The sequence below is a fragment of the Falco punctatus genome, assembly GCF_963210335.1.
Source record: "Falco punctatus genome assembly, chromosome: 1".
Taxonomy (NCBI): Eukaryota; Metazoa; Chordata; class Aves; order Falconiformes; family Falconidae; genus Falco; species Falco punctatus.
Genome location: NC_137580.1, coordinates 65,012,590 through 65,036,728, shown reverse-complemented (window position 1 = coordinate 65,036,728; position 24,139 = coordinate 65,012,590).

Here is a 24,139-nt window from a genome sequence, read left to right as displayed (position 1 = left end):
AGGTGTGAGCAGCTGATTCTATGTATTATGTGGGCAGGTGTATGAAGAAAAAAAAACAAGATTCAAACCAAACAAACTCTTTGGGGAGGGAAGGGCAAGTACATTGTGAAAGAGGGAGCTTTATAACATGGGGAATCTCACATCACATCTGGGGCACGTTTTACAAAGGGGTTTTCAAGACAGTCCAAGTTCATGGTTATTGGGGTAATTCAAGGGGAAAAAAACCCCACAACTCAACATGCTGTTAAGGTGACAGTATCTCAGCATCAATGACAACAGCAGTCCCACTCAGTTACAGCACAGGATTTTCTCCAGCCCTGGGATCTGTAAATATTTTTCACAGTCTGGAAATGCGCAAGTAGTCTTTCATACCACACACCTCAATGATAAGGTTCCCTTGGGCCATGAATGCAACTTCATCTCTTTTCTTCACTTTGCCTCAAAGCAAACCTAGGAAAATCCCACAGGCCATGTTGCTCTTCTCAGGCCAAGATCGATGGTATTCTCCATTCAGCTGGAGTTCCCAGACTGCCTTCCTACCAGAGAGCCAGCCTTGCCACTGCCGTGTTCACTGGCATCTATTTACTCTCCTACTTCAGAGGATGTCCCAACTTCCCTTCAGCTCTTGGAGAAATTCAAAGGAATCTTGTGTTCAAATGCTATCCAAATATTTATATTTTGCTTATACTGTTTACTTAATGTGAAATCACTACCAGCTTTTTTTTTTTCTTTTCAAATAATGAAGTCATATGGAATAGATTTTCTATAAAGCTTAGCTCTCATTTCCATCGTCCAAAAAGCTGCCTTTTTTAAAATGGTGTTGTTTACAGCAATCATTGGAGCTGCACACTTTTCAGAATCCAATCTTCACTTCCACTGTTTCAATAATACTATAGCTCATGTGCCCAGGGAGTAATATCTCTTTCCTCAAGCGAACATATTATCAGCTATTTAGCTCTAGTAGTATTATCTAGCAGTCCAACTTTTAATATTCTGAAAATATCAGAGGACTCTGTACCACTCCTTTAGTACTGCAATAGCTGATAATTAAGGTAATAGATTCATCAAACTGTAGTTTGTGTTTTTGTTTTTGTTTTTTTTTTTTTTCCTCTTCTTTTCCCATCCCTTCTCTCTCCCTCGAGAAATTTATCAGGTACCATGTAGGAACAATATTACTGAAAAGGCTTAACAAATTTCCACCTGAGCAGTGGGATCTAGAGAAGGCAGTGATTTGCTGATTCATTCCTTCAAATTCCAGTTTCGGCATCCAAGTATGACAACCTTGGTTTTAGTACCTACAAAGACTATCTCTAGAAGTCTGTATTTTTTGTCATTCTTCTCACAGACCAAATATTCCAGGCCCCCCTCCCCCTAATGTCCTTCAAGACAGATAGACAGTTATAGATGTACTGGAGCATATCCAGCAAAGGGCCACAGGTGATTAGGGGATTGGAGCACCTGAAATATGCTGAGAGAGCTGGGATTGCCTAACATGGAGAACAAAATTTAAGGGAGATCTTATATGTGTGTACCTGGATTGAATCGGGGGGGGGGGGGGGGGGGGGGGGGGGGGGGGAAGGCTGGTAAATAAGACAGAGCCAGACTCTTCTCAGTAGTAGCCAGTGACAATATAAGATGCAATGGACACAAATAGAAACACAGGAAATCCCATTTCAACATAAGAAAAAACACTTTTACTGTCAGGGTGATCAAACACTGGAATAGATTGCCCAGAAAGGTCATGGAGATATCCAAAACCCCAGAAGTCCTTCCCAACCTTGAATGTTCTGCAGTAGTGACTCACTAGGAATTATGAACTACCTATTTCAACCTTCTTTTTTTATTATTTTTTTTTCCTAAGAAATAAACAAACAAGGCACAAAAATCACTCTTCTTTATGAAATCAAAGACACTCTCACAGGAAAATAAACACCATTTTATCCACAGAAAGAAGTATCAAAAACTAATTTCTCAAAGCCAAAACCTGAAATGTTTCTATTCTCAGAATACAAAGAGAAAAGTCAGACTATTCCATGAAAAGCAGCAAAAGAAGAGAGAAAACAATAGAGCTGTTCATACCATCCCTGGTAACAAAACCCACTTTCCAGCCTATTTGCATGTCTGCACATCCATAGTTATTTGCCATTCAACTCATTCTAACCTGCCCATTTCCCCCACTTTTTTTTTTTTTTTTTTTTTCAGTTTAAATGCGAGAATCTCTTCAGAAAACCCACTTTACAGAAACCCATAGCACTCAAACCCAAGGGACCTTGTTGCCTACAGAGTATTGAATGCTGGCAGGCTGTCAGATATCACTTGCAACTTTCTCATTCTCCACAGTACTTTCAAAGCAGTTTGCTTTGCAGGGAGAGGTAAGGCACTATAAGGCAGAAATGGAAAAAGCTGTTATAGAGGCTATCTGGCTGCTGAGAGATTCGAAATACATATTTGAAAAAGCAATATGTTCATCATTGGGAAAAGAAAGTATGAGACTTTCACAAGGTAAATTAAAAATTACTTGAAATAACATACTTCTTGTTCCAAGCTTTGGAATAGTAAGTGCAGAAAATACAAGATTTCAGACATCTTGGTCACTCTCTGCTAATCTGCACCTCCCTTCACTCTCACTGCAATTTCAGTTCATGTTTTGAAGCTACACAATGATTATTATCCTAGAAAGGGCACGATCCCACCAAGAACCAATTTTTCCATAGTGATTTCTCTCATTTAGCACTTGCAGTGGGTCAGTCTTTGGACCACTTTGCTCTTACTGCATGCATTGAAAAATTGCCGAGAAGCTTGATGGCCCTCCAGGTTCTATTATTTTCAGATCCCATCATTTTTACTTTACGCTTCTGGGATTTTTATATTTATAGAAATGAGCATTTCTGTGACAGCACCATCTAACTAGGTGAGGATCATTTTCTTTACTTTCCATGCACACCTAACACCTCTGTTGCTTCAGCATTTGTGATCCTTCCAGGATCAGATTCTTAAAACCAGCTACTGTTAACTGCTTGATTCCTAGAAAACGGCACCATCTCTTATGTAAAGCTTATTGTAATATTTCCTGTGTTAGCTGGTAGAAAACTAGTTGGTCTTTATGAAAGGATGTCCGTTCATCTTTTGATTCACATTGCAACTAGGTGATAAAGGTTTTTGTCTGCAATGTAAATCATCTTCTCTTGCAAACACCAGACTACATATCTTGTCAGTTCCCAGATTGACTAATATAATTCCACACTGGCAGGTCTCCCAGACAGCACCGTAAGAAATGTCAGCTGGTACACTGTATTTCTGCAGAGTTAATCATCGGTTCAAAATGTCACCATCCTATTTCCTTCTTTTTTCATTTACTCAATTTTCTTCTCATAAACTTCTGAATTAACTTTAAAAACTAAAAGACTGCATCTCCATTGCACCAGAGCATAAGAAATAGTTTGGAAACAAGTAATCCACAGCTGGAGTGAGGTGCACTGAAGCTTGATGCCAAGATAAAGTAACCAGTAAAAGCCTTAAATGCTGTTTAAATTCTCATTCCATCCCCACCACTGTGATACACAAGAGCACTAGATTGCGTCATACAGTCCCAAGGAAAATACCGAATAACAAATGCTGCCACACCTCCAAAACTCAAGGCAGAAATCAGTAATTGCTTGCACACACAAGCTTTCTTCTAACAGCACTTGGCTATACAGTTGTTGGAGAAGAGGCGTATTGCGTATAAGAAATCCTTACGATTTATACAGTTCTTATGGCTATATCCTTATAGCCACACCTGGCCTCCTTGAGCAAGTGCTGCTCAAGACGGAGCTGCAAGCTCAGAAAAGGGAAGGCCATATTTTTCAGATATGCTTTAAGGATCACTACCACACAAAAAGAATCTCATCTAATATGCGACAGTAAATTTTAATACAAACCTGGAAGAACACTGGACATAGGTTTTGACTCCAAAGAGCTTGGGCATGTCTCATTAAGATAACTCCCTCCAACCTGAACAATCTCAGCCCTGAACACAGGCTACCCATCGGCAAGGACCTCTGCATAGACCAAGCAGCAGAGTAGCACTTCAGCCAGGGCATGGTTTCATTTAGGTCAGGCTACACACTTTACCCCACCATCAACATCAGTGCACTGTGTGTTATTACACATGTTCAGGTATAACATCTCGCCCGTTCCTTTCAGCATCTGGAACAGGTCAAGGCGTATGTTGCAGGATCCAGCTCTACAGGGACCTGCACATATGAGTAACTAAGCCTGAGCCCTGGGATCAAGCACAGTAGTTTCCTCTAGCTGCTACCTCCACCTGCACTGAGCCCATCCAGACAGTAGGTGATATTCTTATGCTATGCTTTCTATCCCCTTTCCATCATTCCAACAATTTGACAGCAAGTCTTCTTGTTGGCTTTCTAGAGTGGAAAGCATTAAATATAGGTATGCATATTCAAAACATTTTAAAACAACAAACCCTCAGGAAGAAAAACAAAGTGACAGACTGCACCATCACAGCAGGTCACTTGCTTTGGCATGGAACTGTGCTGCTTTTTAAAAAACATGTTTACTTTTTTCAGATCTGCAGATGTGGAGTAATATTTGCTAACACTTAAACTCAGTCCTTAAAACCCAGAGTGACAAGGTGAAAAACATAGCTTTCAGGTGTACAACGTATCACCAGGATAGCTTTCTGCTCAGAGCACAAACTCCTTCCTGATTTTCCACACTCAAGAAAACAGTAAGCGTACTACTCATCTTTTAGCCCTTCTGTGCTTGATCTTCACATACTGATGCACAAAAGTTGCATTTGCTGGAGCATACTTGTAAGTTAAGATAATCATATAGGCATAGATTTGACAGCTCTGGGAGCCTTCCCATGCGTTTTGGTAAGAACAGCTACATCTAATCAGGTCAAAGATCCATCCTGTCTCTGAAACAGGCAAAATCAAATACTTTTATATAAAGTCTGAGGTAAGGGCATACTATCTCCCAGATGGATTTTTGCAGACAACCAACAAGTTGCTGTTCAGATACTCCCAATTCAGAGATGGTACTATTCTTTTTAGTACATTTTAAAATCCTTTGAGAGGCATATCTTTCATTAAATTGCCCCTAGAATTCATGTAAACTTTTATTATCTGCAAAAACACGAAAAGCTGCCACTGTTTTCAACCTGACACTTTCTAGTTTTGCCAGTTACCTCCAAGCTGTACTTTCTTTTCCAACACAAAACTGAACACACAATCCTTATTTACCTCCTATATCCCACTCAAGATTTCACAGATCTGTGACATACACCCCTTATTGCCTGCTGTCCTGGCTGATGGGCACCAGCACAGAAGCCTGTCTGTACTTTACTCCTATATGCCTTTTGAGCTGGGGAACCAGAGGGACAGTCAAAAACGTAAGCACACTATGGATTTAAACAGTACATGATAATAAGTTCATTCTCCATTCTTTCACCTGATAATTAATTACTAACGGTTAACGTCCTTTTTTGGTACTACTATAAATTAGTATTAGAGTCCCAAACACACTTCCCGAGTAGTAGCAACCAGTCCAGAATTTACCATTATATATTTAAAGCTTCAGTTATTCCCCTCTCCTGACCCCCAAATACCTATCTATCGACATTATGCTAGTAACATTTTGCAGTAATTCATAACAAGAGAAATCAGCCTAGATATGAAATACAGCTATTTTAAAAATGCCACAGTGGGTTTAAAAAAAACATATTATGTTGCTTTCTTTGAAAGACTGTGTCTCTAAAGGTACAATCTCTTTTACTCCTTCAGTTCCTTAAGTGTTAGAGTTGCCTGTATCTTCAAGATATACTGCCCCAGAGAAACAGAACTAATACAAATTTTTGCCAATGAATTTTACACCTGCTTTGTGTTATTTACAGTAAACACAGAAAATGTGGGTGTCGAGGACATGTGTGGAGAAAAGGAGTCTTGCCAAATAATTTTTGTTTTACTTTTGCAAACTGGAATTAAAAGACTAATTAAGACTAATTCAACTGCATTTTAGTAAAACACCTGCTTTCAGGATTTTCTGTGCCCTGTGCTGTTTCCCACCCTTCCTCCCTCAATGCAAAGGCTTGAATGTAAAATGTGCGAATGGTGCAGGAGTGCAGGGAACAGAGACTGCAACTCCTTCTGGTCAATGAGCTCAGCTACAAAACTCTTTCTTAACAGAAAAGCTGGCTGATGCCTTCCAATCAAGCTTACAGCTCTGTCGTTGGGGTTGGCGTCTGGTAGACATGGGTATGAAGCCCTTAAACTGAAAGGGCAGTTTTCAAGTCACAGTGCTCAAGACGTCTCTGTGAATTTATTTCCCTGGACAACAGAGACAGCACAAGGCCTACAGGATCCTACGATCTCTCCCTGGGCTGGGTCTTTCCTCAATGCAATTTCAGATACATTTATCACCACTTCTAATCTAGAAAAATCAGCTTCCTGATTTGAGCCAGGTTTGAGGAGCTGTAGTCCGAACATCAGCTCATTCTTGATGCTGGATAGCCATAGAGTTCCTGCGTCTGTGATCACTGCCTGGAGCACAGGTCATTTGTTCCTAAACTCCTCAAAAGATGGGCTCTAACTTCATTCCAATGGTAGAAAAATTACTTGATCACAACCAAAAGCCAGAGCAAGCAGCTCCTTTTGGGACCACGATTTAAATATTGTGTTCCTAGTAATGTGTTCCGAGCTTAACCTTCTTGTTTGTTCTCACCTATAAAATGAAGCCTGAAGTGAAAGTATGGCCGTTTAAAACTGCTTATTGACAGAGATGGACAGTGGAAAACATGATTCCAAACAGATACTCTTGGATGAATCCAGAGAATTAAAAGTCAGCACCCCAGTGTCCAAATTGGATCAGCTGCATGAAGTATAATGAGGATAAAATAGACATATAGTTAAGCATATTCAGAAAGACCTTATGTGGCTTTTGCAAGGGAAAAATCTTATGTCACAGGTCCACTAGCAGGGTTTTTTTGTTGTCATTTTTTAAACAGCTGCTTAACACATGAACTTTGATACCTAACGGATACAAACATCTGGCCTAGGAAGCAAACCTGACCCATTCAGTGGCACAGAGCAAAGCAGAAGCAAACGTCCAATATCCACTCTCGGAGGGAAACATTGGCACCCCCAGCTATCACTTGGAGAAATCCCCATCTCCATGACTATTCCATAAGCTTTTGTGCCTTTCCAACCCTCCCTCCCCACCCCGACTTACACTGTACTTAGACATTATACTGACCACAACAACAAATTCTCCAAAACAAGAACTCCACACACAGGCAATTTCTAGCTAGCACACATTTCACCAAGAGGTGGAAAGCCTGTAAGGATGGGTTCTCACCACCTTCTTTCCAGTTAGGAGCTGGAGGTGATGCAGAAGAGACCCCAAGGTGGAGACAGAGCTGCCTCGCTACCCCTGGCAGTTGAGGAAGCTACATACAATTACAGATTTCAGCACAAGTTTCCAGATAAGCATCTGGAGAAACTCCCAGGTGCACGGCCTGGTATGACAATCCTCATCAGAAAATTTGCAGACATTCCTGGTCTGCTAGTAATCCATCTCCACTTTCTTTACCATCCCATCTATGAGACATGGAGCCATTTATCCATACTTTCATAAAGGCTAACTAGCCCTGATCCACAGCAGAACAAACCAAGACCTGTACCAGACAGCACCCTTCTTGCCTTGCGATACAGCCATTTCATGCCAGTGAGTGCTGTTTTGTCTTAGGACAGGAGATGAGGTGTATCACATGACAATAAGTTGTTGCCTGTTTTCTAAACTGCCTCAAGAAACACACAAACACAGAGGTGAAAGAGTGAACTGTTCAGGATAAAAAAAGCCAAAAGCTAACTGCAATGACTTGCAGAAAGATTTCATGACACTGAATAAACAGGCAATAAAAATGGCAGATGAAGTTAAGGTTGAAGAAATATTAAGTGATGCATCTAACAAAAAGCAATCCTAACTTCATGTTCACAACAGTGGGGTCTGAACAAACTATTACCTCTCAGGAATGCAATTTCAGAATTAAGGGAGAGAGAGTTCTAATAAAACACTCAATCAGTAATCAGTGGCAGTCAGAGCGCCAGACTAAATGCTAGAAATTACTAGGCAAGAAGTAGCAGAGAACAAAATGGAAAATGTCTGTACAAATTCAAAATGACCCTGACTTTTGAATACTGCTTGCAGGTTTGACTTCTCTCCAAATCTCCAAAAACACACTGTAGAACTAGAAAGAAGGGTAAGCAGAGGTACAATATGCCTTCAATACAAGGAACAACTGGATCACATACAGCTTTTCAGCCTAGAATACAATCAGACAGGAGGAAAGACACAATACAGGTTAAAAATAAAAAATGGTAGTAAAAATGAATATGAGATTAATAGACATTTTTGTTATAAGAGAGTGCCTAAAAGGCATCAAGTCACATAATCAGGTAGTAGGTTCAAACCAAAGAAACAGTGACAGTTTACCATGCAACATACAGCCAAAAATGTAAGGGCCATTATTACAGGATTATGTGAATACCAAAATTCTACACATGATCAAAGAGAAATTAAATATTTTTATAGAAGGCCAATGTACTAAAAACCATTAGATGAGAATTTCACTTTGGCTTCAAGCAGGCTCTTAGTTCCAGGTTGCTAGAAGCCACATCTCAGGGAACTGCCACAACACCGCCTCTACTTGTGGCTACCCCAGGCACATCTCACCGCCAGACCTACTGTTTAATTTGGTTAGGTCATTTTTATGCTCTCAGGGAAACTGTATTACTCAATGAAGCCAGTAAAGTCCTGCATCTTGTGTTAACAAAAAGCCACAGAGTGCATACGGACCTCACTCAAGAAACCTCAGCTACTAGTCCCACTGAAGCCAACAGAACTAATAACAGCTTGTTGCTCAGATCTTTCTGGACTGGCCACAAAGACATTCTTACTCACAAACTCATATTTCAGCTCCAGCTATAAATAATTTCTATCTAGTAACTAGTTAATTGGTAATTCATTAATATTCATCTGTTAATAAACATTGATGCTGAGTTCAGTTGGTAAGTTATTTCTACTCACTTCCTTCAACAGTCTTCTGGAGTTCCATAATTACCAATAACTTAGTTCTAATTACAACAACTATTATTTCTTGTTAACTGACAGATACTTTACAAATCAGATATTAAAGCAGCTGTAAAATAACTCCTGTTTATTTTCTTATTCAATTTAAGATACTAACCTGTGACATTCTGTTCCTTTCCAAATGCCATCTGGAAGAACAAGTAATTTCTTACTATATCTGATCAGAATCTTTATCCATTTTTCCAACACTTTAACTACCTGCAGCAAAGCAAAATAATTTTTTTATCTCACCACAACTGCAATGTGGATAAGGAGTCTGAACCAGGAATTTGAAATGCTGCACATAGGTGCACATAACAGCTATTACTGTAAGGTTGTCTGAAGCTGACCAAGTATGTCAAGCGCTCACTGCTGGTGAGCTTTGCCTGATTTGATGTGTCCACACAGTACAATGGGAACAATAGCAGAAAACTCAGCTACTGTCTCATCCACTTCAGTTCACACCAAGGCTAGGTATTTGACTGCCACTGCCAATTCGTCTTCTCTTTTTTGCTGCTGTCAAGAGGCTTGGAGTACATGAGAGTAAAAGGCAAGAGCCATCTATGGCAACTCTCTCCTGATCTGCCTTTCAGCATTAGAAGAGAACACAACAACTCAACAGCAGAAAAAAGGAACTACAGGACATGCGTCAGCTGGCTGTGCCTACTTACAGGGCACATACAGCCCATTGGGTACCTTGTCTTCAGGGCATACTTTCAGTCCAAGTGTCCCATGTCCCTGCACACCTGCATTTCCTTCTTTTGGAAGGAAAACCGTTACATAACCAACAGGGATCAGGGAACCACAAATGGCTTTATTAAGTCCCCAGTGCAGAGTGTTGGTGAAGTTAAACCACCTTGGGGCAAAATGCACATCTTATGACACAGGTACAGCCATGCACGCTCTGGGTGGGCCAAAGACCAATAAGACATTTCAGAAATCGTAGTGTGGATCCTGGCACTTTCCAAATGGGACTGCAAGGCAAGCATGTCCCATGCCAGCTTGTTTCATCCAAACATTGCATACCTATAGCAGCACTGTTCAGTTTCCTTTGAGCATTTACATATTTAACGTCTGTCCATATAAATTAAGTATAGCAGGAAGTAACAGCTATGTTTAAGGTTGCCTATGCCTTTCTGCTTTATACTGATATTTATGAGAACAAAACTCTTGCTTGCCTTTCTGCAGATCTGTTTATCTAAAGCAAGAAGTATGTGAGAACAAGGGATTGTTCTCTGGGGCTTTTTTTTAGGAAGAATTCTTTCAGTCTTCATCCTTGTTTCCAGAATACCAGCTGAAATTTGTTTAGGCTTAGTCAAAGAATGCATTGGGAAAGCAGACAGTTATTGCACCTGCCAGTGGCCTGTGACAAATCCGCTTCATCAACAGTTTGGAGCCAGTTGGGTACGAGCAGACCTCTCCTCTGGGAGCTTACTGCTAACAGTGATTTTCTGCTCATTCTCAAAAGCTGAGTGTTATTTAGGCTTCACACAGAAATTAAAGGAAAGTAGAAAAGGGAACAGAAAAAACCTTTTTCAAGCATATCTCCCTCTTACCTAGGGGTTGCTGTTCCTCTGGGGAAGAGCCAGACTCTCTGCATCCCCAAGCATACCCCTCCATGCTTCTCCCTGGCAGGGTAAAGTGACTGTCCCTCACCATCAGGTGCCAGCTCCCTCAGGTGCCTACAGGCAGGACCCATATGTGCTCTTCTTGTCCCTAACAAGCCTCCCTCACCACCCTGTATCTGTGGCTACCTGCAGGGCAACAGCTTTGAACAGGTTAATGGTCACGGCTCAGTGGTAAAGCCAAATATTCAACATGTCTAAGGTATTAGCATTAAAAGCAGCAGGACAGGATAAATTGCAGAGAGAAATCTTCGAGATCTCACTGAAGAAAAGTCTAAGTTAATTTTGAGAAGAGTGGGGAAACTCAAAGGGGAACATGGCAAATATACTTCCAGTTGCCCATATCTTTCTAGATAATACTGTTATTTATAAGCACAAGTCACCTCAACTTTCTGTGGCACAAGCAATCATGAAGGCAGCAGGTGCAATAAGTACAGGGATTGGAGGTCTTTCACTCTTTATTCTCATCAATTTTATAATTCTAGGCTGAAATTCTAGGCTCAGGAAAAAAGTTCTGGGCTTTTTGTTGTTGTTGTTGTTTGGTTTTGTGTTTTGTTTCATTTCAAAAACGGCCTGATGGAGATGACCAAAGCTTATAGTGTGCAGAGTGTCAAATCATCTTTCAGGGCAAAGGGTAAAAGTCCAGCCCTGCTGAGGCACTCTGATGTTTACATCTCATCTGAAAGCCTCAGACTATACCTACAAAACCCAAACTGCACAGTCCTGTATCAACTGCTGACTAAGGTAGAATGAGCATGAAGTCTGCAAATACATGTTTTCCCTCCAAAATTTCACTTGTACCTAAAACTTTAACACCAGACAGGCCCAATATCCCTAGCAGCTCAGTACCTGTTATTCCAAGCATCCCATCCTCCGGCTCTATTTCTCACAGGACCTGACCTGCAAAGCCTTCTCCAAGCCTAACCCTCTAGGCTTGCCACAAACCAGAGGCCAAAACCCTCTTCCAGAGGATAGCAGAGTCCTACCTTCCCAAAGACTGTAGAAAAGGGGTCTTCTTTTGAGGCAGCAGGAGAAAGAATCAAACCAGCAGAACAGCTCCCAGAAGTTCAAATTACAGGACTGAGCTAAGGAGCCCCCACCTGCACGCCTGTGCTGTTTGAGGCAGCTGTACGAGCAGCTCATTTTCCTCTGTATGATAATTCACTTACTCTAAATTAAAAGGTTACTCAGTACATGCTTGAGTTACAAATTTACAGATTTTTATAACTAAAGTACACACTATTTCATGAACAAGCTTCATCTTAGACATTAAAAAGTAATTTTCAAGTCAAAGCCACGAATTTTAAACAAAATCTGCTTTCCACAGAAGCAAAAGAAGAAAAAGAAGAGGGGTATTCCCTTTTATGTCTGGACTTCTGTTAAAATGTGTTCCTAAAGGTTCAATAAACACACAAGAAACATTATAAGCATATTACTTGACAAGTAGGTACTGTATACATGAATACAAGCCATGATTTAAGGCAATCTGTGTCAAGCCAGTTTTCTAAGAGTACATTAACCATTTAGTCACCCCTCAGAAATTACATAGAAAAGCAAGGTGTAAAGCATCACTGAATTTTGATCAGAACAAAGGTCTGATTTAACACTTAATTTCTTTTCTGTATACTTTGAAGTGAACTCCCCTTAACGTTCCAATAACCAGCACAGTTGGTACTGAGGACACAAAGCAGTACTCTTCCCCTGGACTCCTGTTGCTACTACTATGAAGTGAAAGCAGCTATAGTACTTGTACTCAGGATAAACCAGCTTCATCATAGGTTGGAGCTGATCAGGTACCAGCAGACACCTCCTCCAAAAGCTCATTGCCAGCAACAAATCACCATCCACACAGTCTCAAAAGTCAAGTATTAATTAAGCTTCACATAGGAAGTAAAACATAACAGGAACAGCAAAAATCACCTCCAGTGCATTTATTTCTTCCTTACCTAGATGCTGCTGCTCTTCCAGGGATGAAGCATTTTGCCTGTGTTACCCACACAGGCCTCTACTGAGGGGGGAGAAAGTTTGTCCCCCAGTGTTGGCCACTAGCAGGGCCTACAGGTTGCTTTCATTAATGAGCCTTGCCTGGCTTCCCACTAATTGAAAACACCTGAAGGGCACCTATCCCGGGCATGTACACAAGTGCAGGGGAGTGGCCACTGCCTTGCTCCACCACCCCACAGCTGGGCTGCTTTAGAAATTAAACTCATTTTCCTTACTCTGAGCATTCTTGTTTCAGAGGTCACGCATGGTGATTCTGTTATAAATACTGCTTGGACTGTCTGTGGTAAATTCATCAAAAGGCCTGGCTGTGTTGCAAAGCTGGAGACAATGCTGGCCTGAGGTCCCCTCTCATGCCCCCAGGAGCCGTCCCAAATGCATTTAGAAAAGCCACACACATTGGAGATTCAGCAGCTCAGCAAAACCTCATCTCCCTGCTGCCTCAGGCTCACCCTTAGGGCACCATTTCCTGGCCTGCACGGTTGTCACCCAGCACTCAAACCCCCACTAGAAGAGCCACAGCCTGCCAGCTACCAGCCAACAGACACCACACGCACCCTTCAGCAATGTCTTAAGCAGCAGGAGCCAGTGCAGCTCAAGCAGCCGACCAACAGATGCAGTGAATGGCTGTGGTGTAGCTGCCTAAGCCAGAGCAGAGTGCAGGGAAGCTGCGCTGGATCCCGCTGCAGCCCCCAGGAAGGGACGAATGCCAGGCTATCTAAGCAACAGCCGGAGCACAGCAGAAGTCTTCAAAGATCAAAGTCTTAAAAGATCTGGTTGAAGAGATTTTTAGGCTTTGGTAGTTTTGGAACAGTGGAGAAACTCAAAGACTGAACAGAAGATTAAAAATAACCCCCAAATAAGTAAATGTGACTGCAGCTTGGCTAGCTGGCCCACAGTTCTGGATGCTGCATGGAAAGACTGTGATAGTCAAAACCTCTACCCCTAACAAAGAATGCATTTTGACCATCTACAGCTCCCACTTGAAGGTTGCTATAGCAATAATGCCATATCCCTTTTTCTCATTCTCTCAGAGAAAAAATAGTGTGCTGCCTGAACCAGAGTCAGCTAATTCTGCAAAACTGTACAGGAATCAAAAAGCCATTTACCTGAGCTCTGCTTTTTTCTATCTCTGTTAAATTGCAAGTCAAACATTCGCTAACTGTCCTTTCTTAGCCTTGGAAAACAAAAAAGCTATTGATTTTGAGCACTTTTTTTTGTGTGCTGACTTCTTGCTCCCATTTAAAAAGCTTCCAGAAAAGCAAAAGGTTTCCCACTGATTTTGTATCCATTGTGAGTTTGCATGGAAGCATTAATGAAGATAATAAAAGACCAATAAATGATGTGTGACAGGAGTTGTAAAATGCCAGCTCAAGTAGCTTCTGTTCCTTCTGTCTTCTCCCAGAAGATGGAGCCAAATGACCAAGCGTCTGTGGCCCCGCCAAGCTGCACATAAGTACTACTGAACAGAACCCCTTCCAATGAGGGTACAGTTAGTGTCACTCAATGGCTCCCATTGCCAAGGTTGGCTGGGAAGGCAGTCAGGTTTCTTGCAGATAGTTTTTGCATGTCACAGCTGTTCTACAGCTCTTTGAAAAGAAAGGAGGCCAACAAGATCAAGGTCAGAAGCCTACATTTTAAGAAAGCTAAATGAAAGGCAACACCCCTCCCCCTCCAAACCTCTCCATAGACAGAAGGAAAACTTTACTTCTGACAGGCAGCATCACGAACCTATTTGATATCCTCACAAAATGAGTTTCAGAGTTTAAAATACTAACATGTTACCCACCCTTGGCTTGCATGTTATTTAAATTAACTAAAAAATTATGAAAAATGCTGGAATGAAAAACGCTCACTGTAAATGTGCAAAAATTGATGAGCACACCCTGTACTTATATTTTGTGATCCCTGCTGGGAGCAATTGAGAAAGCCATACTACAAGAGCAGGCTAGCTGGAAAGGCATTTAGGTTTAACCTAAACCATTCAGAAGTCATTTAGAAGGGCTTCTTTCATTTTGTACAATATACAGTGACCTTGTTTCTCAGGATAAGCAGAAAGGGATGAGCTGAGGCTGTTCCTGGAAGCCAAGGGATGGTGATGCATCACAAAGCGCTTTCTGAATCCCTCCTGTGGATCACTTCCTCTATTTGGCTGGGAAGTCACGTAAGGTCCCCTGAGGTCCGTCATTTTCAGAGGAAGGCTTGGTATCCGATTTACTGATCCCAGCCTGGGCCCTTATGGCCAGTTCAACTCTGATGGATTCTGGCTTGCTGTGCTATTATGTTGTTCTCAGTGTAATGACACTGGGCCAAGTTTTCTCTCATGTAGCAACAACTCCTCTCATCTGCAATGATGATACCATGTTATTCAGGGCAGTATAAGAGGTGAGGACTGCCCGAGGAACTGCAGAGGAAGAACATCTAAGACTTGGTGACTGGCCAATACAATGGCAGACAAGATTCAATATAGATTGCAAAGTGACACAGGTGGGGAAGAAAACATGCTTCATTTAACACACAAACATTGATTTTTCAGCAGACTCCACTTGGCATTCAAGTTGTGCAGCACGAAGAAAGGCTCCAGCTACATGTCAGGACAGGGCATAGTTGGGTAAACTTCATGCCTAGAGATTCGGTAGAGCTGTGATAATTAGACTGATTGGGGGCCACTAAAAAGGCTAGTAAGGTCTGGGCTTGGAGTCAACTGCAGATGAATGTGTTGTCATCACAGCAAAGATCTCATAGAACAGGTGCATTCCTCTAGCAAGAAGAAAATAAAGTCTACCTTCTGTCAAATATGGCAGAAATAAGACCTTTCTCTCACCAAAATTACAGATAAGGCCACTTGATACCCGAATGAACATTTCAGTTGGGGTGTAGCAAATCTCTCCTTTGATTCTTTCCATCCCCACCTACCTTTACTCCAAACTAGACATTTTCCTCCCATTATTTTCAACAACTAAAAGCCTGTAAAATTGGGGATTTCAATTGTAACAAACTGTTTTCAAAATATTTTTTCCCCTGCTTTTAAAATACTATTTTTTCCTTCAAGGAGTCAGATGATGATATCAAATCATTTTTGTGTCAGGACAAGCTCACTTACATAAGACAGCAAAATTTATTTCCAATTATATATTATAATATATTATATATTATTTATTTCCAACTATAATTCATTATTTAGGGGACTGAAATCTTCCCTGTTCCCCTAAAAATAAAACTAGGAATTGATTTCAGTAACCTAGTCCGTTTACCCCCAGAGATTTCAGAGCTTCCACTTTAAATCATATCTCTCTTTAGATGAGGTGGGCATTTCTGTTTTAAACAAAAATAATTATTTTATCTTTGTCACAAAATTTTCAGAGTTTGTCACAAATTATGCAGATGTTTCTTATTACAGAAGATTTAGAATTGAGCCTGAGGTATGTACAGGAGATTTTCTCACACTCTGTATTTGCTAAAAATGGATGCAAAGGGATTAAAATTCGACAGTTAACATAAATATTGGTAGGATATTGTAATTATCACATGGAGGTTCTGGATTCATAGAGGGGAACACAAGTGAGCATGGTGAGTGAAAGCCTAGCCACATCAGTTCTGATTCTCATTTGACCTGGGTCCTGAGGCAGCATCTGGAGAACAGGCCAGTCTAAAGAAGTCATTTGTGTTGGTTAGCCAGGAGAATGCCTTGATTCAACTGCATATCCATGGTCCCACTTTAGATTTAAGCTATACAGAAAGTAGGAAGCCTGTTAAATAAAGAAAAGCTCTGTTTTTTTTAAAAGGTGTGTAAAGAGCCAGGTACGGTTTGGGACCAAATACAAAATATTAATTTAGCTGAGCCTTCTGTAGGCATACAGATGTTGATAAACACAGACAAATGGCGGAGAGGACCCCATTTTATCCAATGAGTTATTTAAAAAAAACCAAACAAACGTGGGGAGGGACACTTAGGTCAAAAGAAACTTAACAGTGGAAAAGCATGCCTGCCAGTTCCTTTCAGCTGCTGTACATCAGAAGGTATGTGGAAGTACATCATCCTGTAGGAAGCAATTGCAACTGAGCTCATGGAGTACACAAGGAAACGTACCTGTTGCTTTGGAGGTGTTGTGTTGCAGATGTGCTGTGTGCCTGGATTTAGCCTTCACGTTGCATTCTGCTTGGGCAGGTGGGATTTTTATATACCTAAATCTCAGATATAATGCAAATACCACTGTGGGAATTCCAGACATGACAGAATACAAGCCGGGAAATGACAGAGGAATTAAAAAAATTAGGATCTGGCTTGCTCTAGACCATTTACCATGCTGATAAATGGAAAGAGAGAAGAATTAATTTGTTCTTCAACTGCATGGCCTCAGTCCTTCAGAGTCTCAAATCCCACAGTTCAGACCAGATTTTTGAAAGGGCAGTCCTCACCCCTTTTAGAAGCTTAAAGATGGAGGATGCTTTTCAAACAGGATTATCACCTGCACAACATCTGTTTGCCAAAAGAATAGCTAAGCTCTTAAAACGTCTTGGCCTCTTCTTTGAGAGAATGCAAGCCAAAGACATGAACTTGTATTTTAAGGAAAAAACAACCCCCTGCAATCTATTTTAAAATCACTGATCACATAACTTCACCTTCATTACTGCAATAGTTAGTTAACCACAGGGTTAAACTTTTGTATCTAATTTCCACTCCAAGTTTCAATTTGCAACTCCTGGATTTTGTTACTTCCTAGGGTCAAGCTCAAAGCTGTCAATTATCAATGTTTTTGTTCCCTTAGAGGTAATTATAGCCTATGAGGAAGTTGCTCATTTATCTTTGCTTTGATGAGACAAATACAGAGAGCTCCTGGAGTCTCTCTGTTAATGCATATTTTTCCAGCCCATTTAACCATGTGTGTTTTCTTCAAATATCCTCCAATCTCACAACACTTCTGGAATTATGAAGTCTAGAATGGGACTCTGTATTACAGAAGTGTTCCAGACAAATCCGTGTGTGTGTGTGGGGGGTGTCTCACATACATAGAAGTACTGTCACGGAGTCGAGGAGGCGGTTCACAAAAAATATCAAATACATTTTTACCCAGAATAGCTACTTAGATCTATTGGCAGATTATGGTATTATGGTATAAGCACCTGCAAGAGAACTGGGTGAACAGTATCATTTTATTTACAGCTACTTTAAAGTAAAATCATTCTGTCTGGCAGGATTCCAGTTCAGCTTTTTCAAATTATTAGAGGGAGATTTTGAAGGAGAAATGCTTGAGATTCAGTGTAAAAAAATCCAGCAGCTTTAGGTCAGTAGCCAGAGCACAGTGCCCCTTCGCAACCTCTCCTTTACAATTCTGCATGCCATGCACCTTTCTCCTCAAAAAAAGGAGGAGGTAATAAAAGCATGTTAAACTTGTTCCTGGTAAATATCACTGTCTGTGAATGGAAGGAATGCCTTATAAATTCCTAAATGAAGACTCACATAGCACACGTTATCTGGCCACTGAAATCTGCCTGTGGCTGGCGCTGCTGGTATATAGTGGTGTAAGGGGAAAGTAAGGCCTAAGAGAACTCCAGAAAGGTGATGTTCAGTATAAGCACACTCTGACTTGAGATGCACATCTGGAGCAGCCACAACATTTCAGAATTTATTGAAGGATCAGAAACTCTGTTTAACACATGTCCTGCCGCTCCTTGCTTCAGTTTTGGAGATGTGATTATCTGGATATAGACAAGAAGAAATTTCAGCTTCAGTTCTTATCTAAAGCTTTTGATACACTTTTTAATGGCAAGATAAAAATGCCTGGCACACAAAGTGATTCTTTTCTGTCAGATCTGGGAATTACTGATAAATTCTGATGCAACACCATAAATAACTGTTTCCATTTAATGATGCTGAGCATGCTAGGCTATGTCAATCATCCCTTGGAAATGAAGAGGAGATGTGATTTGAAATGGCAAGCTGCGGGTGTCTAATCAATAATCCCATTATGTGTCAAGCAAACCAAATTTGATTATCACAGAGCAGCTACAGTCCTCCTCAGTGAAGCTGCAACTCAGTTGCCATTCAAACTCCCAGTCTCAAATCCAGCAGGTGATACTGGTGGAAGACGATTTAGCTTCCAAATTGGAGATATCTAGAGGGTTTGTGAGACAGGAGTCCCGCAACTCCTGCAAACCAAAGGAAATTCTACCATCTATTGGAAAAAGGGCAAAACCACTAGTGCTTCCTTCTCTTAAAAATCCCTAGTGTCCCACCATTCCTTGAGACATCACTTCTTCTCCAGGCCCCTCACTGGCTCCTTGCACTTCTAAGCTCTTTGAAATACAAATAGCTCCACACCTTGGCTAGACTCCTCACTTGCCCTGTAAAACCATCAGGATTATTCAACCTTTCTAGTTTTGGTTTCTTAGCTCTGTATAGCACAGACCATCTCATAGATTGTTTCTTATCATTGATCTACCCACAAAGGCTCATATTCCACCTTGTTCTTCAACCTTGTGACGTAACTAAGGGATCTGCACAGGAGTAAGCTGTAAATTAAAGGATGTTGTGAGATCTAACAGTATATACTTACTAAGGATCTGCAAGACTTCATGACATGAGGAAACTCAGCTGTTTCCTCAGTTTGCTCTCCACATTAGCCAGAACATCGCTACAAAGCCGTGTTCTCCTTACATATACAATGAAACTGGATGCCTTTGGTAGGTGTACATTTAGCAGTAGTGTCAACACCACTGTGAAGCACCCATACATAATTAGCAGCTTGGACCCCTGCAAGCTACCATTTGTGGTGAATCTGTATTAAAAATACTGCTACAATTTGCACTAAACAGTGTGCCCATACCTAGCTCTAGGCTGGTTTCAATAAACACATGGTCTCTTTGGAAGCGATACTAGAATTATTTTTCTCTTCTTCTGTAGTGGCAACATGGTGAGAGGTTTGTGAAGATCAAGAGATAAAATGGGCTCATTTACATTTCAGAGACTCCAGCTGGAAGTGTTTCCTGTCTGTTTAACAGCAATACTGTTTATAACTCTGAGATTAAGTTTTCGTATGCCTTATGTAAAGCATTAAAAAAGTTCTGTCTTTTATTTACTAAATTAATATTCTAATTAACACTGAAAGTTTTAGCCCAAGATAAGAAATTGTCTGTTGAATCAGATCTAAGATTTTAAAGAGATGATGACTGACTGTCCTTTGGGATATAATAAATCAATGCTTTGTCAGTCGTAAGTACCGAAAAAAGTGCTCCATGATGTATTTTTGTAAACACCAGTTTACAGGCAATGCTGTAAAGCATCTGCCTTGGATTGTGGTATCTTGGAGCTGCGATCCAGATCTCACACATTAACCACACACAGGACAAGGTTTCTAAGGAACTCCAATCCCAGTTAGCTACCTGCAGACAAGTTCCAAAGCATCCAACAGCCAGCAGCATCTCTGTCCCTTCCCTTTGCAAAAAACACTGCTACCACCATCACTGCTGCATATGGCTGAAACAGGAACTTCTGGCATGCTATAGAGGCATGTAGCCAGCCAGCAGCAAGGACACAGCCACGCTCCCCTTCAGAGCCCTCACACACAAATCCTGGAGCTGCAGATCTGTTTGTGGTGGGTTGATAGGACAATAGCCCTTGATCCTTGTCTCCACTTGCCGAGCTCTCTCATGGTCTCAGTAGTCCTCCCAGCATAGCCAGAAAGAGGGGGCAGTTCCTCCAAGCAGCAGAACAGGGGTAAGGCCTTAGCTATAATTCTTCTGTGACCTGGCAGTGTATTTTGTTCCTGCTATTTGTGTTTTTTTAAATTCTCCTATTTCTCAGCAAAGATCTCAGCTTTCTTTCTTCACGCAAATGGGCGTTTTCTCTTATCACTTTCTGATTTAAGCCCCAAGCTTATTTCAACTCCTGAAGGAACCAGCTGCCCTCAGGAAAGAAGGTAGCACTCTCATTTTCTGTGGGAGGCGATCTGCTTTTATAATAAGTATATAGAAGGGGCAGGATGTGTTTGTTACTTCATTCCACAGCTTTTCCCATAACTCCAGCTGAATTCTGAGCATGTTTCCTTTATCCCTTGTCTGCTTTTTGTTCCCTAACAACCTGGTTATAACAATCATAGTTAAAGCCCAGAAGACCCAAGCAGGATTACATTGTCATGATTCCAGTTTGGTGACATTGGCCAGAAAAACACACTTTGGTATGAGACAGGTAAGAGTTTAAGAAGCTAAACCTGTGTTGTGCACAATCCAAAGAGCATCGACCCTGCTGTGCTTTTCACAAAAAACACAGGTCTTGACTTTAAAAAGTCTGTGTACATTGCACTTCCCAAACAGCAGCAATCAGGACATCGTGCTCACTTCCTTTGCTAGGTATAGAAAAGACGGCAAGAGCAGACTGCTCTGAAGCAGACAAGAGTTTTCCTATTGACATCAGTAGGAATCGAGCCTTTAAGCTTCTTGCTGCTTCTCTATTTTTTCTTGTGTATCAACTGCTATTACCAATAGCATTTTAATTTGGATTGGAATACTTAAAACTTTGTCTTTTTAAGGAGTGCTGACACCACCTACTTTTCCTAAGCAATGCCACCTTACTGCCAGGTATGTTTATTAATTAAAATGTCTCATAATTTTCCTGGAAAAATTGCCTGATTAAACTTTTTCTTAGCATCAGAGTGAGTTTTCTAAGGAAACAAAAGGAACAAAAGCTGCATTTTCCTCATGCCATGTTCATTACAAAGGTCTTAATTTAGCAAAGCACCTTCCAGTTTGGAGTGTGAGCAAGCCCATTGAGATTAATAGGATTACTCCAACCTAGGAAGGCACATGCTTATATGCACCTTGCTGACCCCTAAATGAGATGTGATTGAAAAGTTTTCAGGGAAAGCCCATTTTGATCAGGTGGCATTTAAATTACAGACAGACTCAAAACACAAAGTCCAGCTGGTATGGTAAGATCGGGTGAGGAAGGCAAGTCACTCTCAGAGGAAGGCATGCTAGAAAAACCATGTATGCCAGATGGAGGGTCATGTACCCTGTAAAGGGGTGGCTCTTTTTTTGAATGATGTAAAATGCCTTCCAGAGAAAAGTTAGCTCGGACGATTCTGCCATGCTATGCAATACAAAAATCCTGGGAAATCTTTTACACATCAGCTGCCCCAACTCCTGTTCAGTTCCCCATACATTGTTTTCTTCCAGTTTTCCCTGGCAAGGTACCTTTCTGGTGTTAAAAGGATAACAATTAAAACAATTTTATTTTGGGTTCAATCAATTTAGGTTGAGAAACAATAAGCAAAAACAGCGCTGGGTGCACGGAGAACTCAATTAGTTCCACCACACGCACACCTGAGTCCTAGAAGTAGCGTCTTTTATCCCTGGATCTTGACCAATCTCCTCTCGCCAGATGTTTGCCCTGCTCTTTCCCCATTGGGCCGTTAGGGTACGCCTTCTCCTCCTACTGGCTCTCCTTTGGCGCGCTTTTTCAAATCTCAAGGTCTTTGTCTCCTTCGGTGGGCCTTCTCTGCATGGTTCTCTTTCCTTATCTCCTTAGCGGGCTTTTCCAGGCAGCGATTGCCTCAGGGGAAGGGGAACCCATCACATTGTCTCAAAGGAGAACCACATGCACCCACTCACCACAACTGCGATACAGGTCCCAGATTTATACAGGGTACAACAATTATTTTTGACATGAATCATGACTGCGTTTATCACACTGGTAAAGACTGTCCAAAAACACTGGAGAAACTCTCCAGAACAACTCAGATTGCAGATGTGTAACATGCTCAACTCATACCAGCAAATTCAGAAAGAGTTGCTGTTCTTAAATAAAAGGAAGCCTGGAACAATGTAAGCGCTAAGCTCAGGCCCAGCAGCACTACTCCCTAAGCTCTGATCTTGCCAGCACTCTCCTGCTGTGCCTCAGCAAAAGCAGATGAGAGTGTGGCTGTGAAGTCTCTGATGAATGTCCTGGGGCTAAAGAAGTTTTGCTGATGATTCATTAGCACATTTCTTTAGGTCAAGCAAAGTGCACAAGAAGTGCTGTCCTGCAGGCTGAGGTTCTCTGCAGCCCCAATGGTCATCATAAGGTCTGATATCACTTCTCAAGCTGGAGGAAGGATTTGGATTCTGGTTTTCTAGGAAAAAATCCAACATTGGGAGCTTTCTCATTCTATCTTTTACATTTTTTTCTGTGATGTTTTCCATGCCCTGTGCTCAGCTTTGCCAAATGGGTGTTGGCAATCTTGATATTGAACACGACAATTAGCTAACAGTTAATATCCTTCTTAATTTAAGAATTCTATGCTTTTTAATGCCAATTCTAGTGCTTCCAAGTGGGAACTAAAGCATGTTCTCAGACATTTTCCATGAAGAGCATTGGAGGTGTAAGATTTATATGTCATTGTGGTTAGTACACTTATGAAACAGATAATCTTATTCATCTAGCTTTGCCTTATGAAATTAAATAGGTTCTCACATACCAGGTGTCTTCAGTATTTGAATATTGAAATTGCAAAATGCATACATTAGTAATGCTTCTAGGAACAGACCTAGCACTTCATAAAGCAGAGTAAGATTTCAAGGTGGTGGCACAACTTGCTTTTAACAGTAGTGAAAAAACATATTGAGGAATCTAAAGCAGGTTAATGCTCCACTGAATAAGAGAAGTAGTAAGCTACGCTACATAGCATATAGCACTATCCCAAACCATACTTCAATTAAGAAATAAAACATGTTGTAGAAAGCTCCATAGTTACAGCTTTCTGTAATGTATGTACACTACCCAGGAGCACGAACGAAACCTCACTACTAAGACATCCTACCTCCTCGCTAAGGTGTCCAGTTGGGTTACACCGGCTAAATCCCACATCCACAAAACTTCTGCCCACTGGAATTTTTCTCCGGTGCAAGGGAAGATTTCTCAGAAGTGGGCATCAGGCTTGCTGTTGTGCTAATGGAAATAAGTTGGTGCCTTTTGATAGCACCTTATGAAATTCTTAAGAGTAAACAGAGGGACTAATTTCTCTTGGAGTCCATGGAAAGCACATCTTCTGCATGATCTAACAACACGCAACCCAGTAATCCACCATGTATCGTAACTCCACCTAACAATGTCACCAGCTGTTGCTTTTCTCTTCCATGTAAGGATCTCTCTCTCACCTAAAAGCTGCCACCTTCTACCCCCGTGAGAAGTATTTCCAACTTTGTTCTAAGATATCCAAGAAGTCATAGAGAATTATTTTGAGAAATAAAAGGCCATACTCCATAGTTGGTTTCAATGCATTCAGTGCACTTTATACTATAATTCACACTTGAATGGGCAAGAAAGCTTAAAACCACAAGCAACCCTCCTGTGGGTGAATCCCATTAATATCTTTCAGCAGTGTTATATACTACTGGAATAACTT